This window comes from Triticum aestivum, chromosome 7D, assembly GCF_018294505.1.
Source record: "Triticum aestivum cultivar Chinese Spring chromosome 7D, IWGSC CS RefSeq v2.1, whole genome shotgun sequence".
Lineage (NCBI taxonomy): Eukaryota > Viridiplantae > Streptophyta > Magnoliopsida > Poales > Poaceae > Triticum > Triticum aestivum.
Window position 1 is genome coordinate 468,078,964 of NC_057814.1, and position 20,602 is coordinate 468,099,565.

Below are 20,602 nucleotides of genomic sequence, written 5' to 3' on the forward strand. Positions count from 1 at the left end.
TGCTAGCTGTCGATGCAGATAGAACCACGGTTGTACTTGCCCAAGAACCAGCCCCACCACACATAACCCACACTCATGCAGATTGTACCCCTACCCAGTTGGACAGAGAACCAGCTACACCCCTTCTAACCCCAACCCCAGCAGATAGACACCCAGTTCCCGTTGACACAACACCGTCTCCACCACAGAGCACCCAAACATGAGCAGTTAGTAAGGCAACTGCAGTGCCCAAATCATGAGGACCACCACTCCGAACCCGAAGTCAACGCTTAAAGCAGAAGAAGAATTGTTCTCAAGTCAGGTTCCGTAGCTATGGTTCATACTACTTTGCTCTTGCATCACTGTATTTACTGATACCAACTAATTTCAAATTTGAAGGATGCAATTGAAACTCCAATGGCGCAAAAGGTATGTTTCAAACCTGTTTCTTCAACGTGTTTGGCTGTTTGCTGTTGTAACTTGCTCTATGTTGATTTCAGTTTCAATTGAATAAACAGTTATGTTCTCATGCCATGCACATTACAAGTGTTGTTATTGCTGTGTAGTTTCCCACACTTATATTCTGTCTATGCTGCTTTGTCTTAAATAGATATGATTCGAATTGTATCTATCTTGATTTGGCAACATAAACTAGAATGATATAGACCATACAGTGACCATACTACATAGATATATGTTTGTTTCATGCTGTTATCCTGTCCACCTTACTACTGAACTGGTTTACCAAAATGAGTTTCATATACTACATTGTAAACCTGAGATGTGTTTGTTTGTTTCTCTTTTAGAACGCGGATAAAATATTGGAGAAGAGTACCCTGTTATGAAATGGTAAAGGAAGTAATGCAGATAAGGTTCAAGATAGTGAGACATCCCTGTTGGTCTCCAAGAAAGCTGATAAAAACTATATTGAAGACACTGAGACAACCCCAAAGTCCTGTCTTGATGTAGTGTTCGAGTTACTGGCTACCACTGCTGGCACCAGCTCTTCGAACTCGTTGCCTGAATCAGTTCGGCTTCTTGAGTCTCAACTTCAAGTTGAAAGACATCGATCAGATGTTATGCGACAGGAAGCCGAAGGACTGAGGAAGTCCCTGCGGAATTCAGATGCATACTTTCTGGTGCAACAGCAAGCGCTGGAGGACTTAAGCGCCAAACAAGAGAAAGTTAATAAGCTTGCTAAGCATCTTGCCAGCATTATGGGTACCTAGGATATTGTTTCTTGAGCTCTTCTGAAGTGGTTTCAGTTCTGGACTTGTTTTGCTGCGGCATTTATATGCTGTTGTGTTCCCTATATTTGCACTGGTGGCGAACTTTGATGCCCAGTGGATGTAATATGTGTAATAGCCGTGATAGCCTAGTGTAAGTTGCTTGCTTATTTATTTCCTTGTTGTCTTGTTTATTTGTTTGCTTGTAGTCAGTGCAGTTCTTTTTCTGCGGTTTGCTAGTGGCTGCAATAACCTATTTTTTAAAACTAGGCCACAATAATCATGGGCTAATATTTACTGTAGTGACACTGGGCCTCCTACGGGCCGTAGAAACAGTGGGCCTTCTACGGGCCGTATAAACAGTGGGCCTTCTACGGGCCGTAGAAACAGTGGGCCTTCTACGGGCCGTAGAAACAATGGGCCTTCTACAGGCCGTAGAAACAATGGGCCTTCTACGGGCCATATCATCAATGGGCCTTATACGGGCCGTATGAACGATTGGCCAAACATGGGCCAAACAGACCGCATTCTGGCCGTAAACGGGCTAGAGTTGGAATCGTCCGTTCATGGGCCGACCATAACGGGCCATCGTTAATAGGCCGTATTTGATGACGCTATGAAAACGGCCCAACGTATTAACGGACCACAAACGGGCCGACTGTAACCACGGGCTGAATTTGGCCCACAAGTAGAAAATGACAGTAACGGGCCGTAAGTAAACAAACGGTGGAAAATAGCCCAAGAATAAATGGGCTCTGAGAAGGCCGAAAGGTAACATGGGCTGGAAACGGCCCAACGGAATAACGGGCCGTTAATGGGTATAAAGTGATACACTGTTCTTTACGGGCCAGTTTCACCACGGGTCGTTAATGGGTGTAAAGTGATACACTGTTCATTACGGGCCGTTAATAGGCCAAGAGTTACATAGGGCCTCATATGGGCCGAAAGACGTCATGGGCCATACATGGGCCAGAAGTGAAAACGGGCTGGAATGATATTGGATGGCCCAGATGACGCTACTGGGCCTAATTCGAATAGGGCGTAATGGGCCTTGGGTTAGCGGGCTGTAAATGGGCTATATGCGAACAGGCCGTTAACAGGCTTTCCATGGGCCGGCCCGCCACCTTTTGACCAAGTCAAACGGGCCGGCCTTTTCACAGGAATGGGCCTCTGTTGGGCCGTGCCACGTGTCGACGTATCATAGGCGCCTTCTGTCCAATGAGTGGATGACATCTGTCCCAGCGATGAGCCGACACGTGTTTCCTCCAGCCAATGATGATTTTACACGTGGAAAATCCTCATTGGTCGGGGCTGTTAACGGGTTATCGGATCCAAAATCCGACCCGATAGCTTAACGGCGTTCCGTTACGGTGGATGCCACGTGTCGGTCACCCTTGACGAAAGCACTTTTGTGACGCGCGATTTATCATCATGGAAGTGGACACTTCCGTGATGATAATTTTGGTAATGTCATGGAACACTTCTACGACAACACAGGTATGACTATCTTGATTCTGTCATAAAATCGTCATGGATGTACATGCATGGCAGAAAACGCGACCTACTGTGACAAACACGTATCATCACGGAAGTGTATTTTTTTTGTAGTGGGTAAAATCCTCTAAGTCCATCGTATAAGATTTTTCATAAAGATCAAACAGGACAGTTGGAGAATTACGTGAAGATGAAAATTCAAACCTCCTCACAAAGGAACTAGTGAGATAGTGGTACTGGCGGCACTTTTCTTCCTCGAAGCTCACAAGATCAGCATTATGCAAATATGTGTTAAATTCTTCCTTGATTCCCGCTCGATCCATAAAGTTTTCTGAAGGCCATTCACAAGGCCGCACTGGAGCGTCCCTTGGTGGCTCATCGTCAGCATCACGCATTGCAAGCCTGGGTCCTTGCTTCCTTGAAGAACCACCTTGGAACATTTTCCTAAGCATATTTCTTCCTCTGAAAAATTTCTGAAATTTTTAGTAACTTCAAAATAAAAGTGAACCAAGCTCAACAAGATTGATAGCAACTACTCCTACAAGTTCCTAGAGCCTATATCAAGCATTAGAACTACTTGGAACCATATAAATTTGACATGCGAGCTCAAGAACATGGTCACCTAGGCAGCACAAATTTGCAATGAATAAAGCACTAGAACAAAAACTAATTGGACCAATGGAGGAGTCACATACCAAGGAACAATCTCCCCAAGCAGTTTTGTGAGAGGTGCTTTGAGCAAGGAGATCAAAAATCGCAGCAAAATGAGCTAGAACTCGTGCTTGAGCTGGATGGTGATTTTTTTGGGAGGAAGAAGAAGTGTGTGGGTGCAGGAATAAGTGGAGGGGAGCCACCATGGGCCCACGAGGCAGGGGCGCGCCCTGTAGGGGTGGGCGCGCCCTGGACCCTCGTGGCCAGGTGCTTGCTCCCCTGCTGTGTTCTCAGTTCCAGATATTCTCAAATATTACAGAAAAAATCATATTCCATTTTAAGGGCATTTGGAGAACTTTTATTTTCGGGGTATTTTTATATTGCACGGATAAATCAGAAAACAGACAGAAAAAATACTATTTTTACTTTATTTCAACTAAATAACAGAAAGTAGAAAGAGGGTACAGAAGGTTGTGCCTTCTAGTTTCATCCATCTCATGCTCATCAAAAGGAATCCACTAACAAGGTTGATCAAGTCTTGTTAACAAACTCATTCCGAATAACATGGAACCGGAGAAATTTCGAATAACACTATGTTACCTCAATGGGGATATGCACCTCCCCAATAATAAGAATATCATATTTCTTCTTGACAGTAGGAAGAGGAAATTCAAAACCTCCAAAAATAATTGATGGAACTTTTCCAATAGAATTGATACTATGGACCTGTGGTTGTTTCCTCGGAAAGTGTACCGTATGCTCATTACCATTAACATGAAAAGTGACATTGCCTTTGTTGCAATCAATAACAGCCCCTGCAGTATTCAAAAAAGGTCTTCCAAGAATAATAGACATACTATCATCCTCGGGAATATCAAGAATAACAAAGTCCGTTAAAATAGTAACGTTTGCAACCACAACAGGCACATCCTCAACAAATACCAACAGGTATAGCAAATGATTTATCAGCCATTTGCAAAGATATTTCAGTAGGTGTCAACTTATTCAAATCAAATCTACGATATAAAGAGAGAGGCATAACACTAACACCGGCTCCAAGATCACATAAAGCAGTTTTAACATAGTTTGTTTTAATGGAGCATGGTATAGTTGGTACTCCTGGATCTCCTGGTTTCTTTGGTATTCCACCCTTAAAAGTATAATTAGCAAACATGGTGGAAATTTCAGCTTCCGGTATCTTTCTTTTATTAGTGACAATTTCTTTCATATACTTAGCATACGAATTCATTTTGAGCATATCAGTTAATCGCATACGCAAAAAGATAGGTCTAATCATTTGAGCAAAGCGCTCAAAATCCTCATCATCCTTTTTCTTGGATGGTTTGGGAGGAAAAGGCATGGGTTTCTAAACCCATGGTTCTCTTTCTTTACCATGTTTCCTAGCAACAAAGTCTCTCTTATCATAACGTTGATTCTTTGATTGTGGGTTATCAAGATCAACAACAGGTTCAGTTTCTACATCATTATCATTACTAGGTTGAGCATCATCATGAACATCTTCATTAATATTTTCACTTGGTTCATGTTCATTACCAGATTGTGTTTCAGCAACAGAAATAGAAATATCATTTGGATTCTCAGGTGGTTCAGCAATAGGTTCACTAGAAGTATGCAAAGTCCTATCATTTTTCTTTTTCTTCTTTTTAGAATGACTAGGTGCATCAATAATATTTCTCTGAGAGTCTTGTTCAATTCTCTTAGGGTGGCCTTCAGGATACAAAGGTTGCTGAGTCATTTTACCAGTTCTAGTAGCCACTCTAACAGCATAGTCATTATTCTTACTATTTAATTCATTGAGCAAATCATTTTGAGCTTTAAGTACTTGTTCTACTTGAGTGGTAACCATAGAAGCATGTTTAGTAATGAGTTTAAGTTCACCTTTAACTCTAGACATATAATCACCCAAGTGTTCAAGCGTATCGGAATTGTATTTCAATTGTCTACCAAAATAAGCATTGAAGTTTTCTTGTTTGACAATAAAATTATCAAACTCTTCTAAGCATTGTCTAGCAGACTTATAGAGATGAATGCCACCTTCATCAAATCTATAGAGAGAATTTACCTTTACTACCTATGTCGGGTTATCAAGACCATGAGTTTCTTCAATAGGTGATGGATTAAGATCATATGTTTCTTCAATAGGCGGTAAATTAAGACCATGTATTTCTTCAATAGGAGGTAAATTCTTAAAATCGTCAGCTTTAATACCCCTTTCTTTCATAGATTTCTTTGCCTCTTGCATATCTTCAGGACTGAGAAATAGAACACCTCTTTTCTTTGGAGTTGGTTTAGGAATAGGCTCAGGAGTTGGCTCCGGAAGTGTCCAATTATTTTCATTTGTCAACATATTATTCAATAGAATTTCAGCTTCGTCTGGTGTTCTTTCCCTGAAAACAGAACCAGCACAACTATCCAGGTAATCTCTGGAAGCATCAGTTAGTCCATTATAAAAGATATCAAGTATTTCATTTTTCTTCAAAGGATGATCAGGAAAAGCATTAAGTAATTTGAGAAGCCTCCCCCAAGCTTGTGGGAGACTCTCTTCTTCAATTTGCACAAAATTATATATATCCCTCAAAGCAGCTTGTTTCTTATGAGCAGGGAAATATTTAGCAGAGAAGTAATAAATCATATCCTGAGGACTACGCACACAACCAGGATCAAGAGAATTAAACCATATCTTAGCATCACCCTTTAATGAGAACGGAAATATTTTAAGGATATATAGGTAGCGAGATTTCTCATCATTAGTGAACAGGGTGGCTATATCATTTAATTTAGTAAGATGTGCCACAACAGTTTCAGATTCATAGCCATGAAAAGGATCAGATTCAACCAAAGTAATTACATCAGGATCAACAGAGAATTCATAATCCTTATCAGTAACATAGATAGGTGAAGTAGCAAAAGCAGGGTCAGGTTTCATTCTAGCATTAAGAGATTGCTGCTTCCATTTAGCTAATAACCTCTTGAGCTCGTATCTATCTTTGCAAGCTAAAATAGCTAAAGCAGCTTCTTTTTCCAGAACATAACCCTAAGGAATAACAGGCGATTCATATTTATTTGGGGGAGAGTCTTCACCATCACTTTCATCAATATTATCAGTTTCAATAATTTCATTCTCTCTAACCCTAGCAAGTTGTTCATCAAGAAATTCACCAAGTGGCACAGTAGTATCAAGCATAGTAGTAGTTTCATCATAAGTATCATGCATAGCAAAAGTGGCATCATCAATAACATGCGACATATCAGAACGAATAGCAGAAGCAGGTTTAGGTGTCGCAAGCTTACTCAAAACAGAAGGTGAATCAAGTGCAGAGCTAGATGGTAGTTCCTTACCTCCCCTCGTAGTTGAGGGATAGATTGTTGTTTTTGTGTCTTTCAAGTTCTTCATAGTGACCAGCAGATATAAATCCCAAGTGACTCAAAGAATAGAGCTATGCTCCCCAGCAACGGCGCCAGAAAATAGTCTTGATAACCCACAAGTATAGGGGATCGCAACAGTTTTCGAGGGTAGAGTATTCAACCAAAATTTATTGATTCGACACAAGGGGAGCCAAAGAATATTCTCAAGTATTAGCAGTTGAGTTGTCAATTCAATCACACCTGGATAACTTAGTATCTGCAGCAAAGTATTTAGTAGCAAAGTAATATGGAAGTAATGGTAACGATAGCAAAAGTAATATTTTTGGGTTTTGTAGTGATTGTAACAATGGCAACGGAAAAGTAAATAAGCGGAGAACAATATGTGAAAAGCTCGTAGGCATTGGATCGGTGATGGAGAATTATGCTGGATGCGGTTCATCATGTAACAGTCACAACATAGGGTGACACAGAACTAGCTCCAATTCATCAATGTAATGTAGGCATGTATTCCAAATATAGTCATACGTGCTTATGGAAAAGAACTTGCATGACATCTTTTGTCCTACCCTCCCGTGGCAGCGGGGTCCTAATGGAAACTAAGGGATATTAAGGCCTCCTTTTAATAGAGCACCGAACCAAAGCATTAACACATAGTGAATACATGAACTCCTCAAACTACGGTCATCACCGGGAGTGGTCCCGATTATTGTCACTTCGGGGTTGCCGGATCATAACACATAGTAGGTGACTATAGACTTGCAAGATAGGATCAAGAACTCACATATATTCATGAAAACATAATAGGTTCAGATCTGAAATCATGGCACTTGGGCCCTAGTGACAAGCATTAAGCATAGCAAAGTCATAGCAACATCAATCTCAAAACATAGTGGATACTAGGGATCGAATCCTAACAAAACTAACTCAATTACATGATAGATCTCATCCAACCCATCACCGTCCAGCAAGCCTACGATGGAATTACTCACGCACGGCGGTGAGCATCATGAAATTGGTGATGGAGGATGGTTGATGATGACGACGGCGACGGATTCCCCTCTCCGGAGCCCCGAATGGACTCGAGATCAGCCCTCCCGAGAGGTTTTAGGGCTTGGCGGCGGCTCCGTATCCTAAAACGCGATGAATCCTTCTCTCTGATTTTTTTCTCCCCGAAAGTGAATATATGGAGTCGGAGTTGAGGTCGGTGGAGCGTCAGGGGGCCCACGAGGCAGGGGGCGCGCCCAGGGGGGCAGGTGCGCCCCCACCCTCGTGGACAGGGTGTGGGCCCCCTGACGTGGATTCTTCTTCCAGTATTTTTAATATTTTCCAAAAAGATGTTCTGTGGAGTTTCAGGTCATTCCAAGAACTTTTGTTTCTGCACATAAATAACACCATGGAAAGTCTGCTGAAAACAACGTCAGTCCGGGTTAGTTCCATTCAAATCATGCAAGTTAGAGTCCAAAACAAGGGCAAAAGTGTTTGGAAAAGTAGATACAAGGGAGACGTATCACTGGCCGGGGCAAAGAGGCCCCCGGAGTTGACGCCATCTCTGATGATCAGGCGAGCCATCGACCCTTCGGCGACCCAACAACGGAACTCTCAATTAAAGCACCAATGATGGTGTCCAAACCGGCAGATCTCGGGTAGGGGGTCCCGAGCTATGGGTCTAGGATCGTTGGGGAACAAGGGACGAAGAACACGGTGTTTACCCAGGTTCGGGCCCTCTCTAGGAGGTAAAACCCTACGTCCTGCTTGATTGTATTGATGTCTATAGTATGGTTACAGAGTCGATCTACCTCAAGATCAGCCGAGCTAAACCCTAGGTTGACGAGGTATTGGATGTTGCTCTAACCCTAAAGACTAAGGCCCTCCGGTTTATATAGACACTAGTAAGGTTAGGGTTCACATGGTTGGTTACCATAAAGGAAAGATCAAGGTAAATCTTGACTTGGAGGGCACACCACGGCTCCAAAGATCTTCTATCCAGACACGGGTCCACGCCCTAGCTCGGCTCCATAGCAGCCCATCAGTTCGGCCCATTGGTGAGGGACCAGCGGCCCGAGGACCCCTTAGTCCAGGACTCCCTCAAAAGCCTCATCTTTTTTAAGGGTTTCACCACCCAAAGAGTATGGTTGACGGAGAGGAGGAAGTGCCCGAGGCCATGGAGTGGAACTCGATCACTTGAGATGACTTAAATGAAGTTATGGCCTCACTTAAGACGTCTATGACGGCCGAGGTCAATTACTTGAGGGGTTGAAAACTACTCCTGATCCATTACTTCTGGTTAATCCCACTGCATCGGAGTCGGAGGCCAATTCCGGCAAGCAAGCGACTAAAGGTACTCAAACCTTCTCCCCTCAAAACAAGAATGGGACGGGAACCTTTGCCTCGGTTCCCCCTCCCCCGGTCTATGGAGGACCGTTCCCTACACCGCATATTAATTAACAACCATGGTCCTCCTCCTAAGCTTGTAAAGGGTGATTTTGCTAATTGCTTTTTTCATATCAAGTCTCATTTGAATCACAACTCAATAGACCCATGTAGAATCATTGAGCAAGGTTTCTACCCGCATGATCCAAACAATCTTACTCCAAGAGAAGAAGCGGAAAATCAATACAATCACTCCGCGTTGTTCATCCTTCAATCCGTAGTGCCTCCCGAAGATCTATCTCACTTGCGCCCTTTCTTCTGGGCAAAGGTTTGTTGGGAACACATCATATCTTTGTACAAGGGGAGCTCAAGCATTCAATGGTCCAACTTTGAAGTGGTTCTTGATGAGGCCGATGAATTTGTGATGAATGAAGATGAGGATCCTCGTGATCTCTACTGGAGATTGACAACTCTTGCGGTCGCTCTTGAAGATCATGGGAGCAAGGATACGGATGACAATTGGATCAGGCGCGAGTTTCTCAAGGCCATCATGCCATTCAACAAATCCATGTCCTCCGTGATTCATCAAAGGCCAAATTTTCACACCTTGTCTTCAAGTGAAGTGTTGGATGAGTTTATTGCCATGAACATCATGAACAAGACCGCCCACAATGCGCTAGCTCGTGTCTGGTCAAAGAAAGCCTCTCCAAATCTTGCCTTGAAGGCCAAGGACATTTCGGAAGAATAAGAGGAGGAAGAAGAAGAGATTTGCCCAGAAGACACCAAATATGCTTACGATGAGCACATGGCTCTTTCTTCAGGGCAATCTTGGGGCAACAAGAGAAATTCAAGGCCCAACTTCTCCAAGAACAACTCAAGTGGCCCAAAGAACAAGCAATGAGTGAGGACTTGCTATAATTGTGTCAATGTGAGTCACTTTGTGGTGGATTGTCCTTATGCGAAGAGGGAGGACAATGGTGGCAAACTCATTCGCAAAGACAAATCCAAGTCCTTCCCAAGCAAGAACAACTCCACAAAGAAGATACCTCAAAAGGGCTTGGTGACATAAGAAGAGTACATCTCTGATTATGATGATGAAGATACAAGTGGTGAAGGAATGGCAACGACAACCATGGCCATTGCCACCTCTTCCCGAACCAAGTCTTCGGCGCCCCCAATGAGAACCTCATCGCCAAGAAGACACCATCACTGCTACTCCTTCTTTGTTGGATTGTGTGAATGATAGTGAGGTGGTTGAGGGAGTGCTGGATTAAGGGGTCCTCGGGCGTCCGGGCTATGTGACATGGGCCGGACTAATGGGCCGTGAAGATACAAGACAGAAGACTTCCTCCCGTGTCCGGATGGGACTCTCCTTTGCGTGGAAGGCAAGCTTGGCGTCCGGATATGAAGATTCCTTCCTCTGTAAACCGACTCTGTGTAACCCTAGGTCCCCCCGGTGTCTATATAAACCGGAGGGTTTAGTCCATAGAGGCAATAATGATCATAATCATATAGGCTAGACATCTAGGGTTTAGCCATATGATCTCGAGGTAGATCAACTCTGTAACCCCCATAATTGATCAAGCAGGGTATTACCTCCATCAAGAGGGCCCGAACCTGGGTAAACATCGTGTCCCTGTCTCCTGTTACCTTTGATCCTAAGACGCACAGTTCGGGACCCCTACCCGAGATCTGCCGGTTTTGACACCGACATTGGTGCTTTCATTGAGAGTTCCTCTATGACGTCGATGACAGGATCGATGGCTCGCCTTGTCATCAAGGACAATATCACTTCCGGAGGAGCCCTGGCCTCAGGCCAAACCCTCTGGCTGGGCAGCTTTACCATGGCTGCCCGTTCGGCCGTTAAGCCGATGATGACTTCCCAAGTCATCGAAAATCGTCTCCGTGTTGGGCCCGAATACTCCTAACGGATGGACCCGGCGGATTTGTCGTCTTTAAATGAACTCCTGGATCGCATCGCCGCCCTTGGGGTCGCTACAGACTATGATCAGATTGGGCTCAAACCTGATTAGAGAGAAATCAAGTCTCCGCCGATCACCCATCAGATAGCGGTCATTGAGGAGAAAAACAACAACAACTCTTCCCCTGTGTTGAAAACAAGCTATGTTCGGATTTCCGAGCTCGGAGAGCCGGATACACGTCTGCGGGGTGACGCTCCCAGTCCTCCGAACTTAGAATCGGGCTTTGAGCCTAAAGAATCATTGGACATCCTGGAGCCCGAGCTAATAAAATCGGAAGTCATTCAAAATCCGTACTCCACATCGGGCCATGGTTTGGATTTAGCGCCACCCACCCACCACAAGCAATATTCGCCAAGCAATTCCGCCCCCGGATACATGCGACCTCATGCATGTCTGGCAGCAGTCTCAGGAAACAGTCCATCACTTTTGGGCCTGATTCCTCCTTGTCAAGGACACGATTAAAGATTGCCGAGACGAGGACGCGATTTCAGTATTCTGCAATAATTGCACGGACGAAGGAATCCTCAACGCCCTCAACCGCCGTCGCGTATTACACTTCGCTGACTTGGCAACCATAGTACAGAAGTACTGCGCAATGGAAAGCGCATGGAAAATTCAGACAGCTCGCTGGGAACCACCGGCCTTCATGCCACCTCCCTGGCGGGCAAAAAGGATGCACCCTCGCGGGGCACCCGACCCCGTAGGCAAGAAAATTAAACCCATACGGGACGTGGAACCGTTCTTGAAGGATGGCTCAATAAGCCATGCAAAATACACACGACACTGGATTCCGAACCAACCCACATCCTTAGAGCATGTTGGAGACTCCGGCAAGTGGCCAAGAGCGGCGAGGATATCCTCACCAAAAATACCTCGGAGTAGTACTCTCCGGAGGACGACGACCTTAGAGTATTGACGGTCTTCGAGACTTTTGCTTCAAACAATCGGCGCAAGAGGGCACTACGTGACCTCGCCGAAGTCTGCCAAGTCGCAGCAATAAATCCCTGGAACGACACGGCCATAAATTTTACTGCCGATGACGAACCAAAATTCTGGTCAGTCCGGGCACCAGCCGCCTTGGTTCTCAATCCAATTGTGGATGGCTTTCGGCTCACTAAAGTGCTCATGGACGGCGGTAGCGGGCTGAACCTCATCTACGAGCACACACTCAATAAAATGCAAATAGACAGAATCCGCATCGAGCAAAGTAATACGACCTTTTGAGGAATCATTCCCAGTCGGGAAGCAAGATGTGTAGGAAAAATTAAGCTCGACATGGTATTCGGCACACCGGAGAACTATCGGTCCCAAGATATAACCTTCCAAGTGGCCTCTTTCAACAGTGGATATCATGCTCTATTGGGGAGAGACGCATTCACGCGTTTTCAAGCCATAACTCATTACGGGTATATGAAGCTCAAGATGCCCGGGCCCAATGGTATTATCACTCTCGCCAGTGATCCGGACATAGCACTCCGCGCCGAAAACAAAACCACATCTCTGGCCCTCGAGGCACTATCCGAGGCCCTCGCAGCCGAAGAGTTAACCGCACTACGCTCCATGGTGGATAGGGACGACGTAATTCTTGATAAGCGGCCCAAATCCACCTCCTTCAAACATCAGATGAAATAGTCAAATTTCAGGCTCACCCAACGGACCCTAAGAAGACAGCTTCCATCGGGGCTCAGCTGGACCCGACGGTCGACGCCACATTACGCGCATTCCTGCGTGAAAACTGGGACATATTCGCCTGGCACCCTTCTGATATGCCAGGAATCCCACGCAGGTTGGCCGAACACAGTCTTAATATATTGAAGGGATACAAGCCGGTCAAGCAAACACTGCGGTGCTTTTCCGAACCCAAACGACAAGCTATGGGGGAGGAGCTAGCAAAGTTAATTGAGGCTGGATTCATCAGAGAAATAAAACATCCGGACTGGCTAGCAAACCTGTTGATGGTACCAAAGAAGGATAAATCTTGGCGCCTGTGTGTCGATTTCAAGGACCTCAATAAGGCCTGCTGTAAGGATCCCTTCCCCCCCGCATCGATCCGATCATTGATGCTACTACAGGACACGACTCACTGTGTTTCCTCGACGCATATTCCAGGTACCATCAAATCAAAATGAAGGAGTCTGATCAAGCCGCAACATCATTCATTACCCCACACGGGCCTTTCTGCTTCAAAACTATGCCCTTCGGGCTGAAAAACGCCAGCGCCACCTACCAACCCATGATTCAAACATGCCTGGAGAAACAAATCGGCAAGACGGTTGAAGCATATGTGGATGACGTCGTCATTAAAACTAAGCACGTCGAGTCACTAGTAGACGACCTGCGTCTCACATTCGACAACCTCCATACATATGACATCAAGCTCAATCCAGAAAAGTGTGTTTTTGGCGTCCCCGCTAGAAAACTACTGGGCTTCATCGTTTCCAATAGAGGAATTGAGGCAAATCCAGCCAAAATCCGAGCTTTGTCACAATTGGCTACACCAACAGACCTCAAACAGGTCCAAAAACTAGCCGGGTGCGCGGCAGCTTTAAGTCGCTTTATCTCCAGGTTAGGAGAAAAGGCATAGCCACTATATCGCCTGCTCCGATGCACCGACCACTTCGAGTGGACGGACGCGGCAACGGCCGGACTGGAAGAAATAAAAGCTCTTTTAGCAAGCAACCCAATCCTGGCCGCGCCGAACTTCGGTGAACCTATGTTATTATACATCTCTGCAATGCACCAGGTGGTGAGTGTGGTGCTCGTCATTGAACGCGAGGAGGACGGACATAAATTCCCACTTCAGAAACCGGTATACTATGTATCCACTGTCCTCACACCATGCAAATCCCGGTACCCTCATTACCAAAAGATAGCATATGCGGTCTTCATGGCATCCCAGAAGCTACGACACTACTTTCAAGAGTGCTCGATCACGGTGGCTTCCGAAGTACCACTCAATGACATAATAAACAACCATGATGCTACAGGCCGGATTGCCAAGTGGGACATTGAGCTCTTGCCATTTGACATTACATACAAACCGCGTCGAGCCATTAAATCCCAAGTATTGGCCGACTTCGTCGCCGAATGGACAGAGGCCGAACTCCCCAAAGAGTACGGTACATATTCCAACTGGGTCATGCACTTCGATGGCTCTAAAATGCTGGCCAGTTTAGGAGCGGGTGTTGTTTTAACGTCCCCCACTGGAGACACAGTCCAGTACGCACTCCAAATATTATACACAGACTCCAACAACGCAGCCAAATACGAGGCCTTATTGCACGGTCTTCAGATGGCTGTCTCCATGGGCATACAACGCCTAGAGGTGCGCGGGGATTCAAACCTCGCAATATCACAAATAAACGGAGACTTCGACGCAAAAGATCCGAAGATGGCGGCTTATCGTAACGCCATACTCAAAATATTAGCTCGGTTCGAGGGACTCGAGTTTCATCATGTGGCTCGAGAAAGTAATCAAGCGGCGGATGTCCTTGCTCGCATGGGCGCCAAGTGCGACCCCGTCCCGCCTAACATCTTCTTGGAAAGGCTCTTCAAGCCATCTGTGGCGTGGCAGGATGAGAGCGGCAACACTAGTCCGGATCTGATTATACCCCCAGATTCCGAACACAACACCGATGTCATCGAGGGCTCGGCCACCAAAATAACACCATCGGCCCATCTAATAATGGCAGTAATTGCCCCATGGACCGAACCCTTCTTGGCCTACCTCAATAGGCGAGAGCTCCCTGAGGATCAGAATGAGGCTCGATGCATCGTTCGGTGTTCGAAAGCCTACAAGGTTCATGAAGGAGAGCTCTACAAGAAGAGAACTATCGGAGTCCTTCAAAGATGTATCTCCGAAGAAGAGGGACGGCAGCTCCTGGCCGAAATCCATGCTGGTCTTGGCGGTCACCACGCCGCAGCTCGGGCTCTTGTAAGTTGCACAGGACCTTGCCCAACGTTGTGTAGGATGCCAGCTTTTCGCCAATCAAAGCCATATGCCGCCTACCGCTCTAGAAACAATCCCCATTACTTGGCCTTTCGCGGTCTGGGGACTTGATATGGTCGGACCCCTTAAAGGGGGAAGCCATAAGAAAAAATACCTGCTGGTCATGGTAGATAAATTCACTAAGTGGATAGAGGCCAAACCAGTTAAAACGGCCGAAGCCAGACCAGTGATAGACTTTATATCCGGTGTCGTACACCATTATGGTGTCTCACACAGCATCATCACCGATAACGGCTCCAATTTTACAGCCGACGAAGTGAAAACCTGGTGTGCTAACCTAGGCATCAAGCTCGATTATGCCTCCGTGTATCACCCACAAACAAACGGTCAAGTCGAACGAGCTAATGGTCTTATCATGAGCGGCATTAAGCCCAGACTAGTGCGGTCTTTGAAAGAATCAGACAAACACTGGGTCGAGGAGCTCGACTCCGTACTCTAGGGGCTGCGGACCACGCCCAATCGCACTACCGGTTACACACCATTATTTATGGTGTACGCCGCAGAGGTTGTTTTACCCTGCGACATCATTCATGACTCACCTCGAGTGTGCATGTACGAACAGAGAGAAGCCGAGCTTGATCGGCAGGAGAGTCTAGATGTCCTGGAGGAGGAGCGCGACGTTGCAAAATCTTGTTCCGCATTCTATCAACAACAAGCTCGCAGATACCAAAGCAGAGAAGTGCGGGCCAAGACCTATAATGTTGGTGAACTCGTTCTACGCTTGCCAGAAAAGAAAAAGGACAAACTCAAGCCCAAATGGGAGGGTCCCTTCATTATAGATGAAGCTCTCATTGGAGGTGCATACCGCTTGCGTGATGCATCGAATAATCTCTTAGAGCCGAACCCGTGGAATGCCGCCAGACTCCGAAGATTCTACACCTAGAGCCGGACTCATTGTTCATTTTCTTGTTCTTCTTTTTACATTTTCCTCTCTTTAAATTTTTCATCATCTTTATAGCTCTTATGCGGCTAGACCGCACACTTATGAGGCACACATCCTTCAATGTATAAACCCATCATACCTGGGGGCTTCTTTTACAGAAGCTTATTATCATTTTCCGAGCATCATGCTCACAACATATGTGTGCTTCTCTCATATGTACCTTTTCTTCGCCATTATATGCACCTTTACGACTTAAGTTTTTGCCAAGCTGGGTTGCATGGCTCCTGTGCTTATGCCCTACATTCCCGTTTGTTCGGTTAGGGCATAAAGGGAGCACCTCTGCGATTGTTACAGCCGGGTCATCCGGATTTGTACCTCAAACTGGGTGAAGCCGAAAGCTAGCGTTCTTAAGGGACTAATCGGTCAGCGGACTAAAGATGTTTTGCCCTTGTTGCACTTTGAACCCCCAGGTATTATGTATGCTGCAATTTTTTGAATCATAGTTCGGGCATGCATAGTAATGCATGTTCACCCAGGGAAAGGAACCCTTAACGGAACTATTCTCTCTGGAAGATGTTTCTTACAATTAATAAGTAATATAACATAGCTAGCTGGATACAACTTGTCTGTTCAAGCAACTATGACCCCTACGCTTGGTTTCCACGCATGCCCCGCTATTTATCACCGGTCTGGTATTCGGAAACACTCCGCACCTTCGGGCCTGGAGGTCAAAGCGGAAAGGTCTGCCATGACAATCGTTTTACAATTCGGCTAGGGACAAATTTGTCAATTGAAGTACATAGTCACTTGAACTAAAAAACTTCTTCCTCTACACCATCTAACAGGATGTCTAGTTTACAATCCTGTTGTGAAAACTTGGCAGCTATTTTTACTTGGTCATATACTAATCTCACTAGAATCTCTTGTCCATCTGACCCTCGAGGTCCGACCCAGGCCATATGATTCGGATCAAGTCCGGTGTACCACGTTTTCACCATGGCCCAGGTGAGGGAGTCCTGGATTAGGGGGTCCTCGGACAGCCGGACTATATGCTTTGGCCGGACTGTTGGAGTATGAGGATACAAGATTGAAGCCTTCGTCCCGTGTCCGGGTGGGACTCTCCTTTGCGTGGAAGGCAAGCTTGGCAATTCGGATATGTAGATCTCCTCCCTTGTAACCGACTTTGCATAACCCTAGCCCCCTCCGGTGTCTATATAAACCGGAGGGTTTAGTCCGTAGGACAACAACAATCATAATCATAGGCTAGCTCCTAGGGTTTAGCCTCTACGATCTCGTGGTAGATCAACTCTTGTAATACTCATATCATCAAGGTCAATCAAGCAGGAAGTAGGGTATTACCTCCATCGAGAGGGCCCGAACCTGGGTAAACATTGTGTCCCCGCCTCCTGTTACCATCCGCCTTAGACGCACAGTTCGGGACCCCCTACCCGAGATCCGCCGGTTCTGACACCGACATTGGTGCTTTCATTGAGAGTTCCACTGTGCCGTCATGATAAGGCTTGATGGCTCGTCTTGTTGTTAAGGACAACATTACCTCTAGGGTAGCCCTGGCTATAGGCCAAACTCTCCGACTAGGCGGCTTCGTCATGACCGCCTGTTCGGCCGTCGTGCCGACGATGACTTCTCAGGTCATCGAAAACAGCCTCCACGTCGGCTCGGAATTCACCGAGCAGATGGATCCAATGGAGCTCTCTTCTTTGAACGAGCTCTTGGATCGCATCGCCGCCTTGGGAGTCGCTATGGACTATGATTGGATCGGGCTTAAACCCGACCAAAGGGAGATTAACTCTCCGCCGGTCACCCATCAGATAGCGGTGGTGGAGGAGCAATGCAGCGATTCGTCCTCTATTTTGAGGACAAACTATGTCCGGATTCCCGAGCTCTCCGAGCCGGATACCCGTCTACGGGAGGACATGACCCAAGCTTCTAACCTAGAATCGGACAGTGGGCTAGAACTATTGGGCATCGTCCCAGAGCCCGAACTGCCAAGCTCGGAAACTCCGCCCCTGGGTCTCAGATCGGGTCAGGGTTTGGACCTAAATCTACCCACCCACCCTCACATAAGTGATCTTTCCCACATTAGACAAGAGCCCCAAGAGACAGTACATCACTATTGGGCCAGATTCTTCCTTGTAATGAGCAAGGTCAAGGACTGTTGCGAGGAAGATGCAATTTCATTCTTTTGCAAAAATTGCACGGACAAGGGAATCCTCAACGCCATAAGTCACCGTGACATAGTACACTTCGCTGACTTGGCGGCCATAGTACAGAAGTAGTGTGCGATGGAAAGCACCTGGAAAACCCAAACAAAATTCTGGGATCCTCCGGCTCTCACTAAACCAGCCGTCCGAACTAAAAGGTGTACTCTCATAAGTCACCCAATCCAATTACAAAGAAACCAAAGCCCATGACAGGGCGAGGAACCGTATTGGAGGGATGGCTAAATGGACCATGCAAAATCCACAGTACACCGGATACCATGCCAACACATAGCCTTAGAGCATGTTGGATACTCCGGCAGGTGGCCAAAAGCGGCGAGGATCTCCTCATCAAAAATACCACAGAGCACCATCCCGTGGAAAATAACAATATAGTACTAACAGTCTTCGAGACCTTCGCCTCAAATAATAGGTGCAAGCGAGCACTCCGCAGCCTCGCCGAAGTCTGCCACGTTGCAACAATAAATCCATGGAACGATACGGCTATAACCTTCAATGCCAGTGACGAACCTCAATTCCGAACAGCCCGAGCACCAGCCGCTTTTGTCCTTAGTCCAATTGTGGACGGCTTCCGGCTTACTAAAGTGCTCATGGACGGTGGCAGCGGATTAAACCTCATCTATGAGGAGACTCTTAGAAACATGGAAATAGACAAGAGCCGCATTGAGCAAAGCAACACGACCTTCAGAGGAATCATCCCTAGTCGGGAGGCACGATGCGCGGGAAAAATCACACTTGATGTGGTATTCGGCACGCCAGAGAATTATAGGTCCGAAGAAATCACATTCCAAGTGGCCCCGTTTAGTAGCGGATACCACGCCCTTTTAGGGCGGGAGGCATTCACGATCTTCCAAGCTATACCCGATTACGGGTACATGAAGCTCAAGATGTCTGGGCCCAATGGAATCATCACTCTAGTTAGTGATCCGGACATAGCACTCCGTGCCGAAAATAAAACCGCCGCACTGGCCCTCGAGGTGTTATCCGAAGCCCTTGCGGCCAAAGAACTAACTGCGCTGCGCTCCATAGTGGACAGGGACGACGTGATACTCGACAAAAGACCGAAGTCCACCTCTTTTAAACCAGCGGACGAAATAGTCAAATTCCAGGTCCACCCAACAGACCCTACAAAAACATCATCCATCGGGGCATAGCTGAACCCCACAACAGACGCCGCACTGCGGGAGTTCTTGCGCGAGAATTGGGACATCTTCGCCTGGCATCCTTCAGACATGCCAGGAATCCCACGCAGGCTGGCCGAGCATAGCCTTAACATTCTAAAGGGGTTCAAGCTGGTTGAAAGGATCGATATAGTTGACTAGAGGGGGGGTGAATAGGCAACTAACAACTTTTAGCTTTTCTTTACCAAATTAAACTTTTGCATCAAAATAGGTTGTCTAGATATGCAACTAAGTGAGCAACCTATATGATGCAATGACAACAAGCATGCAAGCAAATAAGAGATATAACACGAGTAAACTTGCGAAAGTAAAGGGACGAGATAACCAAGAGTGGAGCCGGTGAAGACGAGGATGTGTTACCGAAGTTCCTTCCTTTTGAGGGGAAGTACGTCTCCGTTGGAGCGGTGTGGAGGCACAATGCTCCCCAAGAAGCCACTAGGGCCACCGTATTCTCCTCACGCCCTCACACAATGCGAGATGCCGTGATTCCACTATTGGTGCCTTTGAAGGCGGCGACCGGACCTTTACAAACAAGGTTGGGGCAATCCCCACAACTTAATTGGAGGCTCCCAACGACACCACAAAGCTTCACCACAATGGACTAGGGCTCCGCGGTGACCTCAACCGTCTAGGGTGCTCAAACACCCAAGAGTAACAAGATCCGCTAGGGATAAGTGGGGGAATCAAATTTCTCTTGGTGGAAGTGTAGATCGGGGCCTTCTCAACCAATCCCGAGCCAATCAACAAGTTTGATTGGCTAGGGAGAGAGATCGGGCGAAAATGGAGCTTGGAGCAACAATGGAGCTTTTGGGGGAAGAGGTAAGTCAACTTTGGGGAAGAAGACCTCCTTATATAGTGGGGGGAACAATCCAACCGTTACCCCCACACCAGCCCCGCAGAGAGCGGTACTACCGCAGAGGCAGCGGTACTACCGCTGATCACAGCGGTACTACCGCTCCCCCGGGCGGTACTACCGCGGTGGTCAGGGCGGTACTACCGCATACGAGCGGTACTACGGCCCCCACTGCCGCGGCAAGTACCGTAAAACCCGACACGAAAAAAGACCCCTCGAATCGAGGTGGTACTAGCACGAGACCGCAGCGGTACTACGGCTGGGGGCTACCAGCGGTACTACCGCTCTTAGAGCGGTACTACCGCTTGTAGCACCCAAGCGGTACTACCGCTGGGACCAGAGAGGGC